The 12,477-nt window shown below is 40.5% G+C and overlaps 1 long non-coding RNA gene across 1 annotated transcript in view; it reads left to right on the top strand.

Moving 5' to 3' along the window:
• The first annotated feature begins 1,316 nt into the window (after positions 1 to 1,316).
• LOC124003472 overlaps positions 1,317 to 12,477 on the top strand; it is an 11,911-nt gene continuing 750 nt past the window's right edge. Inside the window, exons 1-2 of the long non-coding RNA XR_006833229.1 lie at positions 1,317 to 1,373; positions 1,565 to 1,646. This is a non-coding gene — a long non-coding RNA (uncharacterized LOC124003472). The remainder of the gene's footprint in view (positions 1,374 to 1,564; positions 1,647 to 12,477) is intronic.

Genomic DNA, 12,477 nt, shown 5'->3' with positions numbered 1-12,477 from the left:
TGTCTGCCTCCCGTCTCTAACAGCCGAGCGACTTAAGAAAACACTGCAGGAAAATAGTAGTAAGTCAGTTTTCTCTTAATCTTAACCTGACAAAACTAAGAGAGACAATATAGTTCCCAGCCTTGCTTAGAATACAGCAGTTATTTTAAGAGATTTTGGGACGTAATGAACTGAAATTAGCACAGTTTTCAAGGTTGCGATAGGAAGGACATGATTATTCCGACTGGACAAGGTGTCACAGCCTCTGTCAGAAAGTGTTGGCTCCTATTGGAAGCCCACTGACCCTGGTAAAGTGCCTTCACTCTTTTCCACCTCTCTCCTCTCTCTCTCATTTCCTCGCTCTCTCATTTCCTCTCTCTCCCCCTCCTCCTCTCTCTCCCCCTCCTCCTCTCTCTCCCCCTCCTACTCTCTCTCCCCCCCTCTCTCTCCCCCTCCCCTCCTCCTCTCTCTCCCTCCTCCCCTCTCTCCCCTCCTCCTCCTCCCCTCTCTCTCCCCCTCCTCTCTCTCCACCTCCTCCTCTCTCCCCTCCTCCTCTCTCTCCCCCTACTCCCCTCTCTCCCCTCTCTCCCCTCCCCCTCTCTCCCCCTCCTCCTCTCTCTCTCCCTCCTCCCCTCTCTCCCCCTCCTCTCCCCTCCTCCTCCTCTCTCTCCCTCTAGTCTCCAGTGGAGACCCGTGAGGACAAGGCTACTATTAAGTGTGAGACATCTCCCCCCTCCTCCCCCCGCAGTCTGAGACTGGACACCAACTTCGCCCAGCTCACTGGCAGTCTGGAGGACGGACGAGGGTAAACACACACACACCTGGTCAATTAATCACACTCACTCTCATGTACTCCCTGACTCTCTCTCTCTCTCTCTCTCTCTCTCTCTCTCTCTCTCTCTCTCCCTCCCTCTCTCCCCCTTGGTCTGTCTCCCCCTCCCTCCCTCACCCACTCGCTCTCTCTCTCTCTTTCCCTCTCCCCCTTGATCTGTCTCCTTCTCCCCACTCTCTCCCTCTCTCCCCCCCCGTCTCTCTCTTGCTCTCTCTCTTTGTCTCTCTCTCTCTACAGGGGTAAAGCGGCATCAAGGGCATCAAGTCGTCTATAGGTCGTCTGTTTGGGAAGAGCAAGGAGAAGGGCAGGATGGAGGGAGGAGGGACCCTGGGGAGGGAGGGACAGCTTCTACCTGCCCTGATGCTCGGAGGTAACACACCCGTACCTGCACCTACATCCCCATTACTTGTCTTGTCATAGGCTACTACTTAGGCTACTACTATATGTAAAGGGATGTGTGTCTGCTGTGTGTCTTAGTAGACTTTGAGATGAGCATCGGAGACACCATGACTCTGGGCAAGCTGGGCACACAGGCAGAGAGAGACCGCAGGATGAAGAAGAAGTAAGATCTCAGCCACCCCGCCCCCCCCCCCCCCACACACACACACACATACAAGGTCAACTATTTGTTGTCTCTGACAGTTGGATTGTGAATAACATTTTCGAAGCTGTGGAGACCTCTCTCTCACTATTTATCTTATCTCTCTCTTTCTCTGTCTCTCAACCTGTCTCTCTCCCCTGTCTCTGTGTCAGACATGAGCTGCTAGAGGAGGCCAGGAGGAGAGGACTGCCCTTCGCCCAGTGGGATGGACCCACTGTGGTCTCCTGGCTAGAGGTATAACCTCTAATCCCTGACCCCTAACCTCCACCACAACCCCTTCCCAAACCACTATCTTAACCTTAACCTACAGTATCATCACCTGTCAGCTGATTCTCGTTGTCTCGGATTGTCTCGGATTGGGAACCGTATTTAGGCAGCCTGAGTGCGCGTTGTATTTCGTGGGTGATTGTACCTGTCTCTGTGTTAGTCACCAGATAGGCTGTATTAGTTTCCCTCGTTTGTTGTTTTCGTATTTTCAGTTATTTCATGTACCGCTATTTTCTTCATTAAAAGTCATGAGTAACCTACACGCTGCATTTCGGTCTGACTCTCTTTAAACAGCAGACGAATATCATTACATTAACCTACAGTATCATCACCTGGAGTGGTATATAAACCACTACCTTAACCTACTGTATCATCACCTGGAGTGGTATATAAACCACTACCTTAACCTACAGTATCATCACCTGGAGTGGTATATAAACCACTACCTTAACCTACAGTATCATCACCTGGAGTGGTATATAAACCACTACCTTAACCTACAGTATCATCACCTGGAGTGGTATATAAACCACTACCTTAACGTTAACCTACAGTATCATCACCTGGAGTGGTATATAAACCACTACCTTAACCTACAGTATCATCACCTGGAGTGGTATATAAACCACTACCTTAACCTACAGTATCATCACCTGGAGTGGTATATAAACCACTACCTTAACCTTAACCTACAGTATCATCACCTGGAGTGGTATATAAACCACTACCTTAACCTACAGTATCATCACCTGGAGTGGTATATAAACCACTACCTTAACCTACAGTATCATCACCTGGAGTGGTATATAAATCACTACCTTAACCTACTGTATCATCACCTGGAGTGGTATATAAGCCACTACCTTAACCTACCACCTGGAGTACTGTATCATATAAATCACTACCTGAGTGGTATATAAATCACTACCTTAACCGACAGTATCATCACCTGGAGTGATATATAAACCACTACCTTAACCTACAGTATCATCACCTGGAGTGGTATATAAACCACTACCTTAACCTACTGTATCATCACCTAGAGTGGTATATAAACCACTACATTAACCTACTGTATCTTCACCTGGAGTGGTATATAAACCACTACATTAACCTACTGTATCATCACCTGGAGTGGTATATAAACCACTACCTTAACCTACTGTATCATCACCTGGAGTGGTATATAAACCACTACCTTAACCTACAGTATCATCACCTGGAGTGGTATATAAACCACTACCTTAACCTACAGTATCATCACCTGGAGTGGTATATAAACATCACCTGGAGTGATATATAAACCATTACCTTAACCTACAGTATCATCACCTGGAGTTGTATATAAACCACTACCTTAACCTACTGTATCATCACCTGGAGTGGTATATAAACCACTACCTTAACCTTAACCTACTGTATCATCACCTGGAGTGGTATATAAACCACTACCTTAACCTTAACCTACTGTATCATCCCCTGGAGTGGTATATAAACCACTACCTTAACCTACTGTATCATCACCTGGAGTGGTATATAAACCACTACCTTAACCTACTGTATCATCACCTGGAGTGGTATATAAACCACTACCTTAACCTACTGTATCATCACCTGGAGTGGTATATAAACCACTACCTTAACCTACTGTATCATAACCTGGAGTGGTATATAAACCATTACCTTAACCTACTGTATCATCACCTGGAGTGGTATATAAACCATTACCTTAACCTACTGTATCATCACCTGGAGTGGTATATAAACCATTACCTTAACCTACTGTATCATCAACCTGGTATCATCACCTGTGGTATATAAACCACTACCTTAACCTACTGTATCATAACCTGGAGTGGTATATAAACCATTACCTTAACCTACTGTATCATCACCTGGAGTGGTATATAAACCACTACCTTAACCTACTGTATCATAACCTGGAGTGGTATATAAACCATTACCTTAACCTACTGTATCATCACCTGGAGTGGTATATAAACCACTACCTTAACCTTAACCTACTGTATCATCACCTGGAGTGGTATATAAACCACTACATTAACCTACTGTATCATAACCTGGAGTGGTATATAAACCACTACCTTAACCTACTGTATCATCACCTGGAGTGATATATAAACCACTACCTTAACCTTAACCTACTGTATCATCACCTGGAGTGGTATATAAACCACTACATTAACCTACAGTATCATCACCTGGAGTGGTATATAAACCACTACCTTAACCTACTGTATCATCACCTGGAGTGATATATAAACCACTACCTTAACCTTAACCTACTGTATCATCACCTGGAGTGGTATATAAACCACTACATTAACCTACAGTATCATCACCTGGAGTGGTATATAAATCACTACCTTAACCGACAGTATCATCACCTGGAGTGATATATAAACCACTACCTTAACCTTAACCTACTGTATCATCACCTGGAGTGGTATATAAACCACTACATTAACCTACTGTATCATCACCTGGAGTGGTATATAAACCACTACCTTAACCTACTGTATCATAACCTGGAGTGGTATATAAATCACTACCTTAACCTACAGTATCATCACCTGGAGTGATATATAAACCACTACCTTAACCTTAACCTACTGTATCATCACCTGGAGTGGTATATAAACCACTACATTAACCTACTGTATCATAACCTGGAGTGGTATATAAACCACTACCTTAACCTTAACATACTGTATCATCACCTGGAGTGGTATATAAACCACTACATTAACCTACAGTATCATCACCTGGAGTGGTATATAAACCACTACCTTAACCTACTGTATCATAACCTGGAGTGGTATATAAATCACTACCTTAACCGACAGTATCATCACCTGGAGTGATATATAAACCACTACCTTAACCTACTGTATCATCACCTGGAGTGGTATATAAACCACTACCTTAACCTACAGTATCATCACCTGGAGTGGTATATAAATCACTACCTTAACCTACTGTATCATCACCTGGAGTGGTATATAAGCCACTACCTTAACCTACTGTATCATCACCTGGAGTGGTATATAAACCACTACCTTAACCTACAGTATCATCACCTGGAGTGATATATAAACCACTACCTTAACCTACAGTATCATCACCTGGAGTGATATATAAACCATTACCTTAACCTACAGTATCATCACCTGGAGTTGTATATAAACCACTACCTTAACCTACTGTATCATCACCTGGAGTGGTATATAAACCACTACCTTAACCTACAGTATCATCACCTGGAGTGGTATATAAACCATTACCTTGCTTTGAGGTGTGAATGAGTCTGATATTACAGTATATTTATCTCTCTGTAGATGACTGGTCTATATGTTGTCTGTAGATGACTGGTCTATATGTTGTCTGTAGATGACTGGTCTATATGTTGTGATAGTTATATACCTCTCTGTCTGTAGATGACTGGTCTATGTGTTGTCTGTAGATGACTGGTCTATATGTTGTCTGTAGATGACTGGTCTATATGTTGTGATAGTTATATACCTCTCTGTCTGTAGATGACTGGTCTATATGTTGTCTGTAGATGACTGGTCTATATGTTGTGATAGTTATATACCTCTCTGTCTGTAGATGACTGGTCTATATGTTGTCTGTAGATGACTGGTCTATATGTTGTGATAGTTATATACCTCTCTGTCTGTAGATGACTGGTCTATATGTTGTCTGTAGATGACTGGTCTATATGTTGTGATAGTAATATACCTCTCTGTCTGTAGGTGACTGGTCTATATGTTGTGATAGTTATATACCTCTCTGTCTGTAGGTGACTGGTCTATATGTTGTCTGTAGATGACTGGTCTATATGTTGTGATAGTTATATACCTCTCTGTCTGTAGATGACTGGTCTATATGTTGTGATAGTTATATACCTCTCTGTCTGTAGGTGACTGGTCTCTATGTTGTCTGTAGGTGACTGGTCTATATGTTGTCTGTAGGTGACTGGTCTATATGTTGTCTGTAGATGACTGGTCTATATGTTGTGATAGTAATATACCTCTCTGTCTGTAGATGACTGGTCTATATGTTGTCTGTAGGTGACTGGTCTATATGTTGTCTGTAGATGACTGGTCTATATGTTGTGATAGTTATATACCTCTCTGTCTGTAGGTGACTGGTCTATATGTTGTCTGTAGATGACTGGTCTATATGTTGTCTGTAGATGACTGGTCTATATGTTGTCTGTAGATGACTGGTCTATATGTTGTCTGTAGATGACTGGTCTATATGTTGTCTGTAGATGACTGGTCTATATGTTGTGATAGTTATATACCTCTCTGTCTGTAGATGACTGGTCTATATGTTGTCTGTAGATGACTGGTCTATATGTTGTCTGTAGATGACTGGTCTATATGTTGTCTGTAGATGACTGGTCTATATGTTGTCTGTAGATGACTGGTCTATATGTTGTCTGTAGATGAGTTATATGTTGTCTGTACTGGTATATGTTGTCTGTACTCTCTGTAGATGACTGTCTGTAGATGACTGGTCTATATGTTGTCTGTAGATGACTGGTCTATATGTTGTCTGTAGATGACTGGTCTATATGTTGTCTGTAGATGACTGGTCTATATGTTGTCTGTAGATGACTGGTCTATATGTTGTCTGTAGATGACTGTCTGTGATAGTTATATACCTCTCTGTCTGTAGATGACTGGTCTATATGTTGTCTGTAGATGACTGGTCTATATGTTGTGATAGTTATATACCTCTCTGTCTGTAGGTGACTGGTCTATATGTTGTCTGTAGATGACTGGTCTATATGTTGTGATAGTTATATACCTCTCTGTCTGTAGATGACTGGTCTCTATGTTGTCTGTAGGTGACTGGTCTATATGTTGTCTGTAGGTGACTGGTCTATATGTTGTCTGTAGATGACTGGTCTATATGTTGTGATAGTAATATACCTCTCTGTCTGTAGATGACTGGTCTATATGTTGTCTGTAGATGACTGGTCTATATGTTGTCTGTAGATGACTGGTCTATATGTTGTCTGTAGATGACTGGTCTATATGTTGTCTGTAGATGACTGGTCTATATGTTGTCTGTAGATGACTGGTCTATATGTTGTCTGTAGATGACTGGTCTATATGTTGTGATAGTTATATACCTCTCTGTCTGTAGATGACTGGTCTATATGTTGTCTGTAGATGACTGGTCTATATGTTGTCTGTAGATGACTGGTCTATATGTTGTCTGTAGATGACTGGTCTATATGTTGTGATAGTTATATACCTCTCTGTCTGTAGATGACTGGTCTATATGTTGTCTGTAGATGACTGGTCTATATGTTGTGATAGTTATATACCTCTCTGTCTGTAGATGACTGGTCTATATGTTGTCTGTAGATGACTGGTCTATATGTTGTCTGTAGATGACTGGTCTATATGTTGTCTGTAGGTGACTGGTCTATATGTTGTGATAGTTATATACCTCTCTGTCTGTAGATGACTGGTCTATATGTTGTCTGTAGATGACTGGTCTATATTTTGTCTGTAGATGACTGGTCTATATGTTGTCTGTAGATGACTGGTCTATATGTTGTCTGTAGGTGACTGGTCTATATGTTGTCTGTAGATGACTGGTCTATATGTTGTCTGTAGATGACTGGTCTATATGTTGTCTGTAGATGACTGGTCTATATGTTGTGATAGTTATATACCTCTCTGTCTGTAGATGACTGGTCTATATTTTGTCTGTAGATGACTGGTCTATATGTTGTCTGTAGATGACTGGTCTATATGTTGTGATAGTTATATACCTCTCTGTCTGTAGATGACTGGTCTATATTTTGTCTGTAGATGACTGGTCTATATGTTGTCTGTAGATGACTGGTCTATATGTTGTCTGTAGGTGACTGGTCTATATGTTGTCTGTAGATGACTGGTCTATATGTTGTCTGTAGATGACTGGTCTATATGTTGTCTGTAGGTGACTGGTCTATATGTTGTCTGTAGGTGACTGGTCTATATGTTGTGATAGTAATATACCTCTCTGTCTGTAGATGACTGGTCTATATGTTGTCTGTAGGTGACTGGTCTATATGTTGTCTGTAGATGACTGGTCTATATGTTGTGATAGTTATATACCTCTCTGTCTGTAGATGACTGGTCTATATGTTGTCTGTAGATGACTGGTCTATATGTTGTCTGTAGATGACTGGTCTATATGTTGTGATAGTTATATACCTCTCTGTCTGTAGATGACTGGTCTATATGTTGTCTGTAGATGACTGGTCTATATGTTGTCTGTAGATGACTGGTCTATATGTTGTGATAGTTATATACCTCTCTGTCTGTAGATGACTGGTCTCTATGTTGTCTGTAGGTGACTGGTCTATATGTTGTCTGTAGGTGACTGGTCTATATGTTGTCTGTAGATGACTGGTCTATATGTTGTGATAGTAATATACCTCTCTGTCTGTAGATGACTGGTCTATATGTTGTCTGTAGGTGACTGGTCTATATGTTGTCTGTAGATGACTGGTCTCTATGTTGTCTGTAGGTGACTGGTCTATATGTTGTCTGTAGGTGACTGGTCTATATGTTGTCTGTAGATGACTGGTCTATATGTTGTGATAGTAATATACCTCTCTGTCTGTAGATGACTGGTCTATATGTTGTCTGTAGGTGACTGGTCTATATGTTGTCTGTAGATGACTGGTCTATATGTTGTCTGTAGATGACTGGTCTATATGTTGTGATAGTTATATACCTCTCTGTCTGTAGGTGACTGGTCTATATGTTGTCTGTAGATGACTGGTCTATATGTTGTCTGTAGATGACTGGTCTATATGTTGTCTGTAGATGACTGGTCTATATGTTGTCTGTAGATGACTGGTCTATATGTTGTCTGTAGATGACTGGTCTATATGTTGTGATAGTTATATACCTCTCTGTCTGTAGATGACTGGTCTATATGTTGTCTGTAGATGACTGGTCTATATGTTGTGATAGTTATATACCTCTCTGTCTGTAGATGACTGGTCTATATGTTGTCTGTAGATGACTGGTCTATATGTTGTCTGTAGGTGACTGGTCTATATGTTGTGATAGTTATATACCTCTCTGTCTGTAGATGACTGGTCTATATGTTGTCTGTAGATGACTGGTCTATATGTTGTCTGTAGATGACTGGTCTATATGTTGTCTGTAGATGACTGGTCTATATGTTGTCTGTAGATGACTGGTCTATATGTTGTCTGTAGATGACTGGTCTATATGTTGTCTGTAGATGACTGGTCTATATGTTGTCTGTAGATGACTGGTCTATATGTTGTGATAGTTATATACCTCTCTGTCTGTAGATGACTGGTCTATATGTTGTCTGTAGGTGACTGGTCTATATGTTGTCTGTAGATGACTGGTCTATATGTTGTCTGTAGATGACTGGTCTATATGTTGTCTGTAGATGACTGGTCTATATGTTGTGATAGTAATATACCTCTCTGTCTGTAGATGACTGGTCTATATGTTGTCTGTAGGTGACTGGTCTATATGTTGTCTGTAGATGACTGGTCTATATGTTGTGATAGTTATATACCTCTCTGTCTGTAGATGACTGGTCTATATGTTGTCTGTAGATGACTGGTCTATATGTTGTCTGTAGATGACTGGTCTATATGTTGTCTGTAGATGACTGGTCTATATGTTGTGATAGTTATATACCTCTCTGTCTGTAGATGACTGGTCTATATGTTGTCTGTAGATGACTGGTCTATATGTTGTGATAGTTATATACCTGGTCTGTTATATACTGTAGATGACTGGTCTATATGTTGTCTGTAGATGACTGGTCTATATAGTTATATACCTCTCTGTCTGTAGATGACTGGTCTATATGTTGTGATAGTTATATACCTCTCTGTCTGTAGATGACTGGTCTATATGTTGTCTGTAGATGACTGGTCTATATGTTGTCTGTAGATGACTGGTCTATATGTTGTGATAGTTATATACCTCTCTGTCTGTAGATGACTGGTCTATATGTTGTCTGTAGATGACTGGTCTATATGTTGTCTGTAGATGACTGGTCTATATGTTGTGATAGTTATATACCTCTCTGTCTGTAGATGACTGGTCTATATTTTGTCTGTAGATGACTGGTCTATATGTTGTCTGTAGATGACTGGTCTATATGTTGTCTGTAGATGACTGGTCTATATGTTGTCTGTAGATGACTGGTCTATATGTTGTCTGTAGATGACTGGTCTATATGTTGTCTGTAGATGACTGGTCTATATGTTGTGATAGTTATATACCTCTCTGTCTGTAGATGACTGGTCTATATGTTGTCTGTAGATGACTGGTCTATATGTTGTCTGTAGATGACTGGTCTATATGTTGTGATAGTTATATACCTCTCTGTCTGTAGATGACTGGTCTATATGTTGTGATAGTTATATACCTCTCTGTCTGTAGATGACTGGTCTATATGTTGTCTGTAGGTGACTGGTCTATATGTTGTCTGTAGATGACTGGTCTATATGTTGTCTGTAGATGACTGGTCTATATGTTGTGATAGTTATATACCTCTCTGTCTGTAGATGACTGGTCTATATGTTGTCTGTAGATGACTGGTCTATATGTTGTCTGTAGATGACTGGTCTATATGTTGTGATAGTTATATACCTCTCTGTCTGTAGATGACTGGTCTATATGTTGTCTGTAGATGACTGGTCTATATGTTGTCTGTAGATGACTGGTCTATATGTTGTGATAGTAATATATGACTCTCTGTCTGTAGATGACTGGTCTATATGTTGTCTGTAGATGACTGGTCTATATGTTGTCTGTAGATGACTGGTCTATATGTTGTCTGTAGATGACTGGTCTATATGTTGTCTAGTAATATGACCTATATGTTGTCTGTCTGTAGATGACTGGTCTATATGTTGTCTGTAGGTGACTGGTCTATATGTTGTCTGTAGGTGACTGGTCTATATGTTGTCTGTAGATGACTGGTCTATATGTTGTCTGTAGGTGACTGGTCTATATGTTGTGATAGTAATATACCTCTCTGTCTGTAGATGACTGGTCTATATGTTGTCTGTAGATGACTGGTCTATATGTTGTCTGTAGATGACTGGTCTATATGTTGTCTGTCTGTAGATGACTGGTCTATATGTTGTCTGTAGATGACTGGTCTATATGTTGTCTGTAGATGACTGGTCTATATGTTGTGATAGTAATATACCTCTCTGTCTGTAGATGACTGGTCTATATGTTGTCTGTAGATGACTGGTCTATATGTTGTCTGTAGATGACTGGTCTATATGTTGTCTGTAGATGACTGGTCTATATGTTGTGATAGTAATATACCTCTCTGTCTGTAGATGACTGGTCTATATGTTGTCTGTAGGTGACTGGTCTATATGTTGTCTGTAGGTGACTGGTCTATATGTTGTCTGTAGATGACTGGTCTATATGTTGTCTGTAGGTGACTGGTCTATATGTTGTGATAGTAATATACCTCTCTGTCTGTAGATGACTGGTCTATATGTTGTCTGTAGATGACTGGTCTATATGTTGTCTGTAGATGACTGGTCTATATGTTGTCTGTAGATGACTGGTCTATATGTTGTCTGTAGATGACTGGTCTATATGTTGTCTGTAGATGACTGGTCTATATGTTGTGATAGTTATATACCTCTCTGTCTGTAGATGACTGGTCTATATGTTGTCTGTAGATGACTGGTCTATATGTTGTCTGTAGATGACTGGTCTATATGTTGTCTGTAGATGACTGGTCTATATGTTGTGATAGTAATATACCTCTCTGTCTGTAGATGACTGGTCTATATGTTGTCTGTAGATGACTGGTCTATATGTTGTCTGTAGATGACTGGTCTATATGTTGTGATAGTAATATACCTCTCTGTCTGTAGATGACTGGTCTATATGTTGTCTGTAGATGACTGGTCTATATGTTGTCTGTAGGTGACTGGTCTATATGTTGTCTGTAGGTGACTGGTCTATATGTTGTCTGTAGATGACTGGTCTATATGTTGTCTGTAGGTGACTGGTCTATATGTTGTCTGTAGATGACTGGTCTATATGTTGTCTGTGAGGTCTATATGTGACTGTCTGTAGGTGACTGGTCTATATGTTGTCTGTAGATGACTGGTCTATATGTTGTCTGTAGGTGACTGGTCTATATGTTGTCTGTAGGTGACTGGTCTATATGTTGTGATAGTAATATACCTCTCTGTCTGTAGATGACTGGTCTATATGTTGTCTGTAGGTGACTGGTCTATATGTTGTGATAGTTATATACCTCTCTGTCTGTAGATGACTGGTCTATATGTTGTGATAGTTATATACCTCTCTGTCTGTAGATGACTGGTCTATATGTTGTCTGTAGATGACTGGTCTATATGTTGTGATAGTTATATACCTCTCTGTCTGTAGATGACTGGTCTATATGTTGTCTGTAGATGACTGGTCTATATGTTGTCTGTAGATGACTGGTCTCTATGTTGTGATAGTTATATACCTCTCTGTCTGTAGATGACTGGTCTATATGTTGTCTGTAGATGACTGGTCTATATGTTGTCTGTAGATGACTGGTCTATATGTTGTCTGTAGATGACTGGTCTATATGTTGTGATAGTAATATACCTCTCTGTCTGTAGATGACTGGTCTATATGTTGTCTGTAGATGACTGGTCTCTATGTTGTGATAGTTATATACCTCTCTGTCTGTAGATGACTGGTCTATATGTTGTGATAGTAATATACCT

Source organism: Oncorhynchus gorbuscha, linkage group LG18 (assembly GCF_021184085.1).
Source record: "Oncorhynchus gorbuscha isolate QuinsamMale2020 ecotype Even-year linkage group LG18, OgorEven_v1.0, whole genome shotgun sequence".
Taxonomy (NCBI): Eukaryota; Metazoa; Chordata; class Actinopteri; order Salmoniformes; family Salmonidae; genus Oncorhynchus; species Oncorhynchus gorbuscha.
This window is presented reverse-complemented; position numbering and strand designations above follow the sequence as displayed.